Source organism: Pseudophryne corroboree, chromosome 1 (assembly GCF_028390025.1).
Source record: "Pseudophryne corroboree isolate aPseCor3 chromosome 1, aPseCor3.hap2, whole genome shotgun sequence".
Lineage (NCBI taxonomy): Eukaryota > Metazoa > Chordata > Amphibia > Anura > Myobatrachidae > Pseudophryne > Pseudophryne corroboree.
Genome location: NC_086444.1, coordinates 1,032,709,198 through 1,032,723,462, shown reverse-complemented (window position 1 = coordinate 1,032,723,462; position 14,265 = coordinate 1,032,709,198).

Here is a 14,265-nt window from a genome sequence, read left to right as displayed (position 1 = left end):
TTTAGGGGTTTGGATTAGGGTTAGTTTAGGGTATTGGGTTAGGGTATTAGGGTTGGTTTAGTGGTTTGCGTTAGGGGTTAGGGTATTTGGAATAGGCTATTAGGTCCTGGAACTTTTTCCTGATAAAGTTTCACTGTAGAAGGGCCCTGACAACTTCATCATCATTTCCACAATCCTCAGTGACCACTCCTTGATAGGCCTCCAGTGACTCTCCATGCAGTGTGGGCACTAGGTATCTTACCCACTCCTGCTTAAGCAAATCATGGAGTTTGCAAGTCCTTTCAAAAACTTGTAAATGTCCATCAATGTCCCCATTACTGTTTGCAAATTTGGCAAACTGTAATGGTCCTGCTCTGGCTACAGTAGTCGAATCTGGAGATGACGAGTGAGTGGATGAGGGTCTTAGTAGCATCTAGGATGAAAAAGGGTCTGATTCTTGAGATATTCTTGAGATGGAAACAGCAGAACTACAATAGGTACTGAATGTGTGGTTTGAAGAAAAAGTAAGGAGCCAAGGATAACTCCAAGACAGAGCACTTGGGCGCTAGAAGAGTTGGTGGGTGGTCAATAGATAATTAAATTGTGGGAAGTGAGAATATGCGGATGGTGGGAAGATATTTAGCTCAGTCTTAGACATGTTTAGTTTAAGAAATTGCTGGGACATCCATGAAGAGATAGTCAAGAGACAGTTGGAAATACAAGTGAGAAAAGGAGGGGAGAGCTCAGGGGAGGAAAGGTAGATCTGTGTTTCATCCGTATAGAGATTATATTGGAGGCCAAAAGAGCTGATAAGCTCACCTACAGAGGACATATAGAGGAAGAAAAGGAGAGGTCAAAGAAAAGAACCTTTGGGGGGCACCTACTTTTAGTGGAAGTGGCGTAATGAGAGTAGACCAAGAAGTTCCTTCCGGCCATGGATGTAGGAGAACAGCCAGGAAAGGGCATTATCACATAGACCAGGGAAGGGTAACCCTTCAGTCCTCCAGTTGTTGTTGAACTACATATACCAGCATGCTTTGCTACAGTTTTGCTATTTGTCCATGCTAAAACTGTTGCAGGGCATGTTGGGATGCGTAGTTCAACAACAGCTGGAGGGCTGAAGGTTCCCTATCCCTGATGTAGACCAAGGATATGTAAGAGGCCCTTAGATTTGACAGCAAGGAGGACATTGCTTTCTTTCATGAATACAGTTTCACTGGAGTGGAGAGAATGGAAACCAGACTGAAATGGGTCAAGCAGGGAGTGTGAGGAAAGGGGGTTGTAATCATTGCACTCAATGAGTTTTGAAGTAAAGGGGAGGAGAGATATGGGACTATAGTTGGATAGAGTGTGAGGATCAAGGACAGATTTTTTTGAATGGGTGAGAGGAGGGCATGTTTGAATGCAGAGTGGATAATACTTGATGAGAGGGACAGAATGAGGAAGTGGGCAAGATGGGAACAGGCCGAGGGAAAGAGGTAGCGGTGGAGCCATGAGGGGATAGAGTCAACAGGGAAAGCAAAAAAAAAAAAAAAAAAGCATATAACTTTGCACCTTGGTGACCATGTTGCACTGATTTAAAGTCTGCAGAGAGATTTAGATATAGGAGGTGTGTGTCCAAACTCAATTCTAAATTGCAGTGTAAAAATAAAGCTGTCCAGTATTTGTGGGTTACATGCAAAAGCAGCCAGTATTTACACTACATGCAAAATATAAATATATTTGGGCATTGCAACATGTTTTTTTGCTCCCATCTTGGAATCAGACCCAATGGTCAGTGATTTTCTGTTGAGGCTGACCAATGTTTTAAAAGGGCAATCATTTAAAAGGTAAAATCCACCTGGTTTTGCCTTTTTTTTTTTTTTTTTTAATATTACGTTTTTATTATTGAGTTTTCAAACACATTACAATTACAAATAAATTGGCAAATGTAATCTGAAAAAGGGGGAGAAGACATATATATAACATAACTAATAAAGACAAGGGGAAGGATAAGTAGGTATCAGGGGGATCATAGTTCGGCAATGATATTATATTGTGATGAAGGGCAGAAGGTCTGCATCGCGGAACAAGCTAATGTCCAATATGGATCGGGGAGTGAAGGACAGAGAGGTCAGGTATGTCAGCTGGTGTACCAGAGGTACCGATTTGTCCCGATCTCTCCTTATATAGGGACCATTTAAGCCATTTCTTTCTAATAGGGATAGTGTCCGAAGAGTGGGTGCCCTCAGCTGTTTCGAACACATAGTGTTGATGTACCTTTTGTACTATCATTGCTAAGGTGGGGACGACTGCCGACTTCCATTTGGAAGCTATAGCGGCCTTGGATGCTATGAGAATGTGTCCTAAAAGATACCTATCTGGACTAGACATTTCCCCGTAATAATAGTGAAAGAGTGCCAACAGGGGGTCAGGTGTAAGGGTTACTCCTAATATGTGGGAGATAAAAAGGAACACCTCCCTCCAGAGCGACTGTATTGCTGGACATAACCAAAATATATGAAGGATATCTCCCACCAGAGCGACTGGTTTTGCCTTTTAAATGATTGACACTTTAAAACATCAGCCAGACTCGCCGGAAACTTGTTGGAAACTTACTGTGAAGGCTATTAGTTTATGTATATTGGACCCTATTCAGCACGGATCACAAAGCTTGTAAAAAAGCAGTTGCTGCGATCAAATAGTTGACAACCAGAAATAAAGAAAACATGCCCATTGCAGAAATTGCGTTCGCTTTGCAATGTGCGATGTGATCGCACAACCATTTGCAAATCCCGGAACATCGATGAGTTTTTCCATGCGCCAGGTAAAATCATCCACAATTCTGCAATCACAGGCTGTATGGGGTCATCGCTGACATCAGAGACCCACTCGAAAAACACCTTTCCATGTCTGCATTTTTACAAACACACCCACAAATGCCATGTTTCCTCCCCTAAACGCTGGCTTCCTGTCAATCAAAATGCGATTGCATTGAAGCACAATGCATTCACAGAAATAATCGCAAATCGTGGGTGTGAATGCGTAATGCGAACGCTGCGCATGTGCAGTCGTTCAATAATTGCCCGGATTGCGTTTTTTCAATTTTGCGATCTCTGCTGAATAGGGTCCATAGACACATGCATACATATATAATCTGAAATATGTTTGCCTAAGTGGTGCTGTGGTTTTGCTGTGCTAATATATTTCATTTGACCTGTGCCTTGATATCCAGACATGCAGTGTGTAACAGATGTCAAATACTTTTTTTCCTGCACTCAACACGTTATTTGTTTTTTGAAAATGCACAGACAAATAAGTGTTAAAATAAGCTATGGTGTGTAAAGGTTATTTGTGGCTAAAATGTATGTTGACTTATCTGGAATGTCTTTGAGTCATATGGATTGTTGAAAAATGACAGGGATAAGGACATGAAATACATTTAGATGTCTGCGGTAATGTTTATTGTGTGAACGGGATGCTGTCAAAATACAGAATTCGAGATCTTGATGGCCAGAAGACTGACAGCGGAATCCCAACGAAAGAGAATCCCAATAGATTCCCAACAGCAAATTGGTTGGTTGGTTGGTTGGTTGGTTGGTTGGTTGGTTGGTTGGAAAGAAATCTTAAGGTGTATGGCCAGCTTATATGAAGGACCACTTACTGTAGATGCACTTTTACCAGTTTAAGATATATGACAGGATCATTGCCTAATTTGACCACGTACGTGATTGGCTAAATTGGATGTGATCTATCTGTTTCTCAATTGAAGTGACTAGAGGGGAAATGTATTAGTTACCTCTCTCCATAACATAGCTGCATATGTGAGTGACCAACAGTCCCGCTGCCACCTCCAGTTGTCATTAGTCCACAGGCTTAGATACTCCCCCCACAACACAGCTGCATTTGTGAGCCTAGAGGTGACTGTAGAACTTTCCTTCAATCTCATCAGATTTTTGCTTCAGGACAGTTCCACAGAAATGTCATAGGGCTATCTCAAATGTAAAAGTCCTTTTATATATTCCTAGTGGTTGCATATAAAATGTTAGACACAGCCATTACTGTATGCCAAAACAAAAACATGTACATCAGCGTAAACAGCACAGGAATAAGCATTATGAGGGCCACTGAAGCACACATTTCTACTGGCGAACTATTATCCCTCTTGACTTGTATTGCCATGACTTACTGATTGTCACAAACCGCCAGATCTCTTAAGGGCCCCATACACTAGGACGATAATGCCTGATTTCATCCAATTTCAGGTGTTCATCCCGATATATCGGATGAAATCGGGCATTTTGGAGGAGTTTTTGATCCGATGCGTGTTCCCGTGAGTATCGGATCGGATCCTTCAGATTGAATGTGCTGCACATTCCATCACGTCCGACCACGCAGGCATGGCTGGGATCGCCCTGGGTCGCCCAAGATACATCATATGCAAAAGGACAGCATACGATGTATCTTGGGCAATCCTGCCCCCCGGGAGGCTGCCGGGGTGATCGCCTGCGATGTATCAGACGGACATGTCGCAGAAGTGTATGGGGCCCTTTACTCTTTAGTCAGCTGAGTGGTACCAGCCAATCCTGGCAAAGCCCTCTTAAGGTGGGCTATTTAAACAGCTCAGGTTCTGCTGCATAAACATGTAGAGAAATATCTGTCTACATTGTTACAGCTGGCGTCGGTTGTCTTTCCAAGAAGGGCGGAGCTCACTGAGATCTCCTGGGCAGTGACCCTTGTACACCCAAGGTTACTTGTAGAACTCTCCAGCAGGTCTTCTAACCTATAATAGCCACTTTTTCCTTAAGGTGCTATATGCCTGCCGGTACTGGGATGCCACCAGGACTTACACCACTGGAGGTAGTACAAGCTTAACCTGGAATGACCTGAATCAATGCCGGTAAGGAAAGAACACAGAAACACTAAAGGAGAAGGGCAGAGAGGAGCGTGGGAAAGGGAAGGCAAACAATGGAGACCAGAGGAATAATAGATGAGGCAGAGATGATGAAATAATGGAGACAATAACACAAAGTACCCCAAATACAGGGAAGTAATCTTTGATTAGGGAGGAGCAATAAACTTCTACTGTACTGTAGTGCACAAGTGTATAAATGAGGTATGGGGCAAGAAGTGACAGAAATAAAATGCAAAATAGCACAACCAACTATGGTGCTGAACCAGGGCTGGATACAGGAACACTATCAGGCAGTGCACACAGACGAGGCTCGGACAGGACCAAGAGACAAGGGCTCCCGCTGCGACCAGTGACTATAACCAGCAAGGAATGAGAGGCAGAGAACACCTATATAGGAGATATAAGTCAATGAAAGCACAACACAGCCAATCTCCCCTTCATTTAAAAAAACTCTCTGCAGCCTTCACCCTCACAGAGGAGCCTCTGGCTCTCCCGCTGCCTAGCAACCCCGAAGTTCAGAAGCGTCTCGGCCGCTTAGCGACGACCAGATGCTGAGAGCCACGGCTAGTAACATACATGCTTGTGTAGCAGTACCTGCGCATAATGGGGGTAATTCTGAGTTGTTCGCTCGTTGCCGAGTTTCGCTTTATTGCGATTAGTCGCTTACTGCGCATGCGCAAGGTTCGCAGAGCGCATGCGCTTAGTTATTTTACTCAAAAGTTAGGTATTTTACTCACGGCATAACGAGAATTTTTCATCGTTCTGGTGATCGGAGTGTGATTGACAGGAAGTGGGTGTTTCTGGGCGGAAACTGGACGTTTTATGGGAGTGTGCGAAAAAACGCTGGCGTTTCTGGGAAAAACGCGGGAGTGTCTGAAGAAACGGGGGTGTCTGGGCGAACGCTGGATGTGTTTGTGACGTCAAACCAGGAATGAAACTGACTGAACTGATCGCAATGGCTGAGTAAGTCTGGAGCTACTCAGAAACTGCTAAGAAATTTCTATTCGCAAATCTGCTAATCTTTCGTTCGCAATTCTGCTATGCTAAGATACACTCCCAGAGGGCGGCGGCTTAGCGTGTGCAATGCTGCTAAAAGCAGCTAGCGAGCGAACAACTCAGAATGAGGGCCTATGTCTCTACACTGCTCCAGCAGTCCTGTAGCATCACCTGTGCATAGTTCTTTACACTGTTCCTGCAGTGCTTCTGTGTTTTGGTACAGTTAGCATCAGGCTTTACACTATACTGTTTCTTCTGCAAATTATTTCTCCATTACCTTCAATTACCATTTCAGTTTGCAAGTATTCTTACTTCCCTAAACAATCTAATCCTGTGTTAGCATACATCCCAACATGACCTTCTCCAGGAGGGACAGAATGCTCTGCTCCTGGGCTTCCCTCTTAATTTATGATTGCCATCACCCAGGGGCGGATCCAGAAGAAAATGAAAGGGGGGGCACCATGATAGGGAAATGGTATTAGTTATATTTACATGCACCTAAGGCACGTGTGCTCCCAGATAAGGGGTGTGGTATCACAGGGGGCGTGGCCTCACAGAATCCGCCATCAGGTAATGGTTGGCTGTAAGAGCGCATCCTGGTTTATTGCCAATGTTTCAACCTGATGAAAAGGCTGATTGGGCCTTGAAATGTTGGTCACCTGTTCCATTAGTTATGGGAGCCTGGAAGGTACCCCAGCACTGTCACAATCCCATGTAGTTTCTACTCCATGCCTGGGGTGGCGCTCTCTGCTCTGGTGTTCAGAGTTCTGCTCTGTATCTGCATCTTGATTAGTAGCTGCTACCACAGCTGTGAGCAGCACCTGTACTCACTACTTAGGCCAGCCACACAGGCTCCCTGGTGCCAGTTCATCAAGTCAAGATTGTTACAGCTCCTGGTCATGCTGATCTCTGCTGCTAAATCGACCAAAGAACTGCCAGTGCTCTTGTTCCCGGCGAGTTTCTCCGCAGTCTACCCCAGTGTCTCCGGTGCTTCCAGCATTAACTGCTGCACAGCTTCCAGCGTTCTCAAGCAGCTTCTGGACTTTAATGTGTCTCGGTCATCAGCGTGCTGGGAGTCAGTGTCTGCATCAGTGTCTATAATTGTTATTTTCAAGTTCCTAGAATCATCAGTGTCTCCAGTCACCGTTTGCTACTCTGCAAACAATCAGTGTCTTTAATTGTTATTTTCAAGTTCCTGGAATCATCAGCGTCTTCAGTCACCGTTTACTACTCTGCAAACCATCAGTGTCTTTAATTGTTATTTTCCAGTTCCTAGAATCATCAGTGTCTCCAGTCACCATTTACTACTCTGCAAACCACCAGTGTCTTTAATTATTATTCTCAAGTTCCTGGAATCATCAGCGTCCTCAGTCACCGTTTACTACTTTGCAAATCACCAGTGTCTTTAATTATTATTCTCAAGTTCCTGGAATCATCAGCGTCTTCAGTCACCATTTACTACTCTGCAAACCACCAGTGTCTTTAGTTATCATTCTCAAGTTCCTGGAATCATCAGCGTCTCCAGTCACCATTTACTACTCTGTAAACCACCAGTGTCTTTAACCATTATTCTTAAGTTCCTTAACTCATCAGCATCTTCAGTCACCATTTACAAGTCTGCAAATCACCAGTGTCTTCAATCATCATTTACAAGTTCCTTAACTCATCAGCATCTTCAGTCACCATTTACAAGTCTGCAAATCACCAGTGTCTTCAATCATCATTTACAAGTTCCTTAACTCATCAGCATCTTCAGTCACCATTTACAAGTCTGCAAATCACCAGTGTCTTAAATCATCATTCACAAGTTCCTTAACTCATCAGCACCTTTAGTCACCGTTCACAAGTTTACAAATCATCAGTGTCATCCTGTGTTCCAGTTACAGTGCAATCCTGCAACCCTGGTACGTGCATACTCTACCACAGTCTACATCATTCTCATGTACTCACAGTTTCCTGGCATCCCATGTCCCCTCAGTTTTCCCTTTGTGTTCTCTAGTTATTCCTGCTTTATATTTATTGTTTACAGTTGTACGTTGCTTTAATAAACTAGTTATTATTCCGTGAACCTCAGTCCCTGCTAATATGTTTTCACACTGGGAGATCCAAACGAATTCTGACAAGCACAATATAATTATTAAAGTTTTTAGTTGGTGGTGGCAGGTGCAGCATACCTTGTTTTGGGCACTGCATTGAGACTCAGACTGCAGGACACGAACTGCCCATCTTTGATTAGCAGAAGCAGCCAGCTGGATCTCCAACGAGCAGCATAAGACATCTGCAGGACAGCCCTGTCACAATCGCACGGGCCGCCTTCTGAAAGCTGAGGCTGAGTTTGACTGCACCTACAGTAGCATGGTGGTAAAGGAAGTGGAGGAGGAAGCGCTGGGATTATTGTGCAGTGCAGTGAGGGCTAATGAAACCTTCTGCGCCGTTATAAGTAACAGTCTTACTCGATGCTGGCATTTGAACCTGGGCTGGACTCTGGCAGGCTGGCAGTGGGGGAGGTAGGTTGTGGTGTGAGCTCCCCATTGGTTACCACACGGACTTGCTGTTAGAGGCACAGTGCCTGCCTGCTCTTTTATCAAATCTGACTGACGGAAATAGCAGTAGTGCTGCTGCTGTTATCCTTTTGAAAAAAAGAAGTCAGAAATGACAGGGGGGGCACGGGCCCATGTGCCCCCTCCCCCCCCCCCTGGATCCGCCTATGCCATCACCTGTGGTGAAACATTTTTCTTATCCATTAACCTGTTCAAAACAGGTGCTGGCAATCATATATTAAGGGGTCTATTTACTAAGCCTTGGATGGAAATAAATTAGATGGAGATAAAGTACCAGTCAATCTACTCCTAACTGCCATGCTACAGGCTGGGTTTGAAAAGTTACAGTTAGGAGCTGGTTGGCTGGTACTTTATCTCCGTCCACTTTATCTCCACCCAAGGCTTAGTAAATACACTCCTAAGAGAGAAGTCCAGAAGCAGAGCATTTTGTCCCTCCTGGAGAGGGTCATATTGGGAGGTATGTGTTAGTCTGGGGGGTTCACAGCCTGTGAGCTCTCTGTCACAAAGTTCATCTCAGTTCTTGGTAAACACCAGGAGGCTCATTAGACTATGTGCTTGCAGGCTAGAAGTGCCAAATCAGGGTAGCTTTGAACAAGAGTCCACTAGGCACCCTAGTGCAGTGGTTCTCAAACTGTGTGCCGTGGCACACTGGGGTGCCGCAGGGCACTTGCAGGGGTGCCCTGGGTTGGTGGTACAGGACCAATTCAAATGATATACGGTCAATGTAATAGGCAAAACCAGTGTTTTTTGTTGCTTCTTAGAATAAAATAAGTAGACAAACAGAAGTGAATCTTGTCCCTCACCACATATCTGAGCCTAGGGATGACCTATAAACACAATTTATTTAATTTAATGTGGGGTTTTTTAATTTCACAATAAGAAACATTTGGCCTAGGGGTGCCATGAAAAAAATTCTGATACGCTAGGGAGCCGTAACTCCAAAATGTTTGGGAACCACTGCCCTAGTGTAATGATACTGATATTGTGAGATGCAATACTAATAGATATTCACTGTTGTTTGGGGTTTTTTAGTCTACAATTCAGCAAATCACTAACTAACTGCAGTAAGTAAGAGGGAGAGAACATGGGGGCAGATGTATAATGCCTGGAGAAGTGATAAAGCAGTGATAAGTGCAAGGTGATAACGCACCTGCCAATCAGCTGCAATATGTAAATTGACATTAAGGAGATGATTGGCTGGTGCGTTATCACCTTGCACTTAACACTGTTTTATCACTGCTTTATTACTTCTCCAGGCTTAATACATCTGCCCCTTAATTTCTTATCTTACTGAAAACACGGCAATAGCTGTAGCCTGTACATGAACAATATTCTGGTACCCAACCACTGTCCAGTATATACCATTAACATTTCTGACTGTAACCAGCTCAGCACGGGTGTGCATATGCTGTCCCCACCCCCAAATTATTGGATTAACGTAATTAGATTAACATGTAATTTTATTCCCTTGTTACTTCTTGTATAATATAATATATATATATATATATATATATATATATATATAAAGAAAGGAAATTGGCGCCCAAAGGTTATTTTAACCTGTAAATACAGGAACCCAGTGGGTTTCACAATTAACATTGATTTTAAAACATAAACATGAACTGTTCTTTCATAAAAAATTTATTAAAATGTACAGAAGCAATGAAGCAAGTCCATCATATTACACAGACAAAATGATGTAATTTCTCTTCGAATACTCCATCTTTGAAGTTGATGGAGGAATATCGGCAACTTAGTGCAGTATCTTTAATCTTCCTCATATACTATTCAGAGATAACATCAAATATAACAACCCAACGCGTTTCGTCTAGTAACTAGACTTCATCTAGGGTATGTCTAAAAATTATAAGACAGCCAATCAGTATTTATACACTACAGTAAAAATCATATAATAGCAATAGTATGGTACAAAGAACAGTCAATGAACAATAGGATGTGCGAGACATGGTGAAACAGAGCGAAGAGACAATAATTGGGCTATTGACAACAAAATGAGAACTCAGTTAGGTGGTGATCATAAAACTCATATATAATATCTATTATCATTGGGTATTTTACATACCTTTTGGTATTAACATTTATCAAAATGTGATCAATCAGAGTGGACACTCAGGATTTTTCAAAGAATAACTTCAAAACATCAAAAAGGAGACTGCCGAAGCTTCAAGCCAGTCTAATTAAAAGGTAATTGATTCATATTACGATCAAAAAATTGATTTATCAACCATTGTATGGTTCATAAAGTAGAAACATCACATACCTCATATATTCGATAGAGCAGAATTCAGCTATTTCCTATGTTTCTAACTTTCAAAAGGAAGGTGAAAACACACATGCGTCTAATACATGGATCACAATATAATTGTCTAAATAATCAGTGTAAGCTGACTCTTATATACAGAGTCTCCTGATAGAAATACACTATGAATGACTAATAATAGCAGGAAACTGCCTTAATCAAGCTCTACAAATATATAGATATTTAAATATTTATAAGGTTATTACAGATTAAATTCTTAAAGCATCATGACATACCTCATGTGTCAAACACAAACGTGAAATACAGATACAGATAAGCTGTCCATACAGATTCACACAGGGAAAAACCTAAGGGTCAATTAGATAATAACCAATGATTTTAAGTATGGTAGCGGTACTGAACTACAAACTGTATCACGTGTCCTCTGTGATAGTTTAAAAAATTGTGATATCATTTGTTGCTCACATGCTAACAGGCTTATAGTGAATCCTATATATACTGATTAGAACTCATAAATGAGGCACAATGTGTGTTCAAAAATCACCCTTAAATGTCACTTTTTTTGTACATAACACTTGGCACTATAAAAAGTCTGAATTGGAGACTGAGGGGTTAAAACATTAAAGGATTAAGTGCCTATCAGTCTGACCAAAAAAATATACATATAGATTAAATGAAGCCTTCTTCTAAAAGGTATAAAGAAAATCCTTACTTTCCAAACAGACAGCCAGTGGTACTCCAGTGTCCTTGCAATGGACCATGGGAGCTAAATTCAAACTTTTATAGGGGAAGTCATCTGACATCATTTCCCCAATTAAACTAATGTGCATAAGGCCTGTGTCAAAAAATGAGAAAATACCTATAGGATGAGGAGGAGTTCCAACCAGTCCCCAGGACGAAGATATGGGAGAAAACCGTCCCATCGATTCCAACAGTCCCCGGTTGAACTGAGAGACAAGTACTCGCATTATAACCAGTATGAACCCCTTAGGTCAGTTTCCCCCAGGAGAGGGGCTTTTTTAGGGAGAAGGAAGAATATAGGTTTCCCTTATCGACAAGAGAGAGAACAGTTGTACACCCGCTTGAATTCCCCCCGAGGAGTAAAGAGACATTTGAACGCAGGAGAAGAGGCACAAGGGGTGGAAGAAAAATCACCCAACAAAAAAAGAAGGGCAATCAACTTCCTACAAGAACCTTCAAACCAGGCATCATCAATTTTACTAAAAAGGAATTATCCCACCCACAAACATCAATATTGAATAAAGGTCTAAAATTTGCTCTGAATCAACATGTAAATAAATTCGATTTATTTGTCGATCTTAGCAAATATGTACGTAGTCTAACACTCAAAAGGCACTTCTTAAAGAATCCTGTACAAAAACTGAATCATGAACCTCGGAATAAGCCTGTGGTTGCTCCCCCCTCGAGAGATTATCCAGTGGAGTCTAGGGGTAATCATATTGATTTCTTTTTTGACTCCGTCAAAGGGGACTTTAGGAGATTGAAGCTTCAAAACGGTAAATTCTGCGACAACCTCACGTCTCAAGAGAGATTAGCCATCAAACAACTTAAAAATGATGACGAAATAGTGATCAAAATGGCGGATAAAGGGGATGCCATCGTCATTCAAGAGAGATCCACGTATGTCAGTGAAGCTCTGAAACAAATTAACGATACTTCCACCTACGAATTACTCAAAGGTGATCCAACTGAAAAATTTGTAGAAGAACTTCACAATCTACTCTATGAGGCTAAGAATAAAGGAGTGCTATGTAAGGAGGAATCTGAATACATTTTAAATAAAAAAACGAAGATACCTATCTTTTATCACCTGCCTAAGGTACACAAGGGTACCATTCCTCCCCCAGGTCGACCTATAGTGGCAGGTGTGGATTCACTTACAGCCAATTTATCACATTTTCTCAATATTAAATTACAGCCATATGTGAAAAACCAGTTGTCATATTTAAAAGACTCAACTAGTCTTTTAAAAAGTCTCAATGAAATACGGTGGCTTTCCTCTTACAGATGGGTAACCATCGATGTTCAGGCTCTCTACACCTCCATCCCCCATTCCAAAGGGGTTAGAGGCAGTGGAGAAAATTTTGTCAGCAGACATTATGGTCTCCAAAGATGAGAGAGAGTTCATGCTGGGGAGTATATGGTTCGTATTGAACCGCAATTATTTTGGGTTTGAAGGACATTACTATCTGCAGCGACAAGGCACAGCGATGGGGACCAAATTTGCCCCATCGTATGCTAATATATACATGGACCAGTGGGAGCAGGAATACCTATACACTAATGAGGGGTTCAGATACCATAACATCAAGTTCTATAAAAGATATGTAGACGACTTGATTTTGATTTGGGATGGAGAACCAGAGACATTGGCTAGCTTTATCTCCTCCATACAGAAGAATTCGTACAACCTCAGATTCACACATAAACATCATTCTTCCACTATTGATTATTTAGACATCCTTTTAAGTGTGGACAATGATGGTGTTCTGAACAACCAAAACCTACTTCAAGGAGACTGACGCTAATAGCTTTATACCGTACAACAGCTGCCATCTCGCTAGATGGAAGACGTCAGTGCCATACTCACAATTTATGAGGTTAAGAAAGAACTGTAGTACCTTGTCTAACTATTGGGAACAATAATCATATTTGGTTAGACAATTTGTCGATAGAGGATATGAAGAATCAGCATTACTCATTGACCAGACACGAGCATCTAAGATAGATAGAAGGAGGTTCTTTTCTTCAGAAGGGAAGCCTAAGGATAACCATAAAACCGAAAGACCTTTCATTACCCAATTCAATCAAGAGAATTTGAAGATCAGACGCATTTTGAATAAGCACTGGCATCTCCTACTTAGAGACCCCATACTAGGCCCGCATCTACCTGACAGACCAAATATAGTTTTCAGGAAGTCCAGAAACCTCAAGAGTATCTTGGCCCCTAGACAATTACCACCTTGTCAATCCCGAAGGGACTGCTCCAATAAGCACCCTATGATGTCAAGAACAGGTCTATTTCCTTGCAATAAATGCATCTGTTGTCGACATGTCGACAAGAAAGGTTTAAGTTGGAAGGATGAAAGAAATAGGACATAAGTTGAAGACCGTGGTAACATGTAATACAAATTATGTTATCTATAAAATTAACTGTCCATGTATGCTGTCTTATATCGGCAAAACTAAGAGGTGTTTGAAAATAAGAATCCAGGAGCATTTACGCAATATCAAGAACCAAGTTACCAATCACAGTCTCCCCCGACACTTTCTTGAATGTCATAACTCTGAGATCCAGAGTTTAACGTTTACAGTCCTGGATCATATCACTGAGAATAGAAGAGGAGGTGATAGAGACCTTTATCTGGCCCAGCGAGAATCCTATTGGATTTATACCCTGAACACCCTTATCCCTAATGGACTTAATGAGAATATTGACATGGCTTGCTTTCTATAGATTAGGTCCTGTACCCATTAGAGAATCCGACTAGGATCATTCTTTGTAAGTCAGGTCCCCTCAATTAGGTTCTACC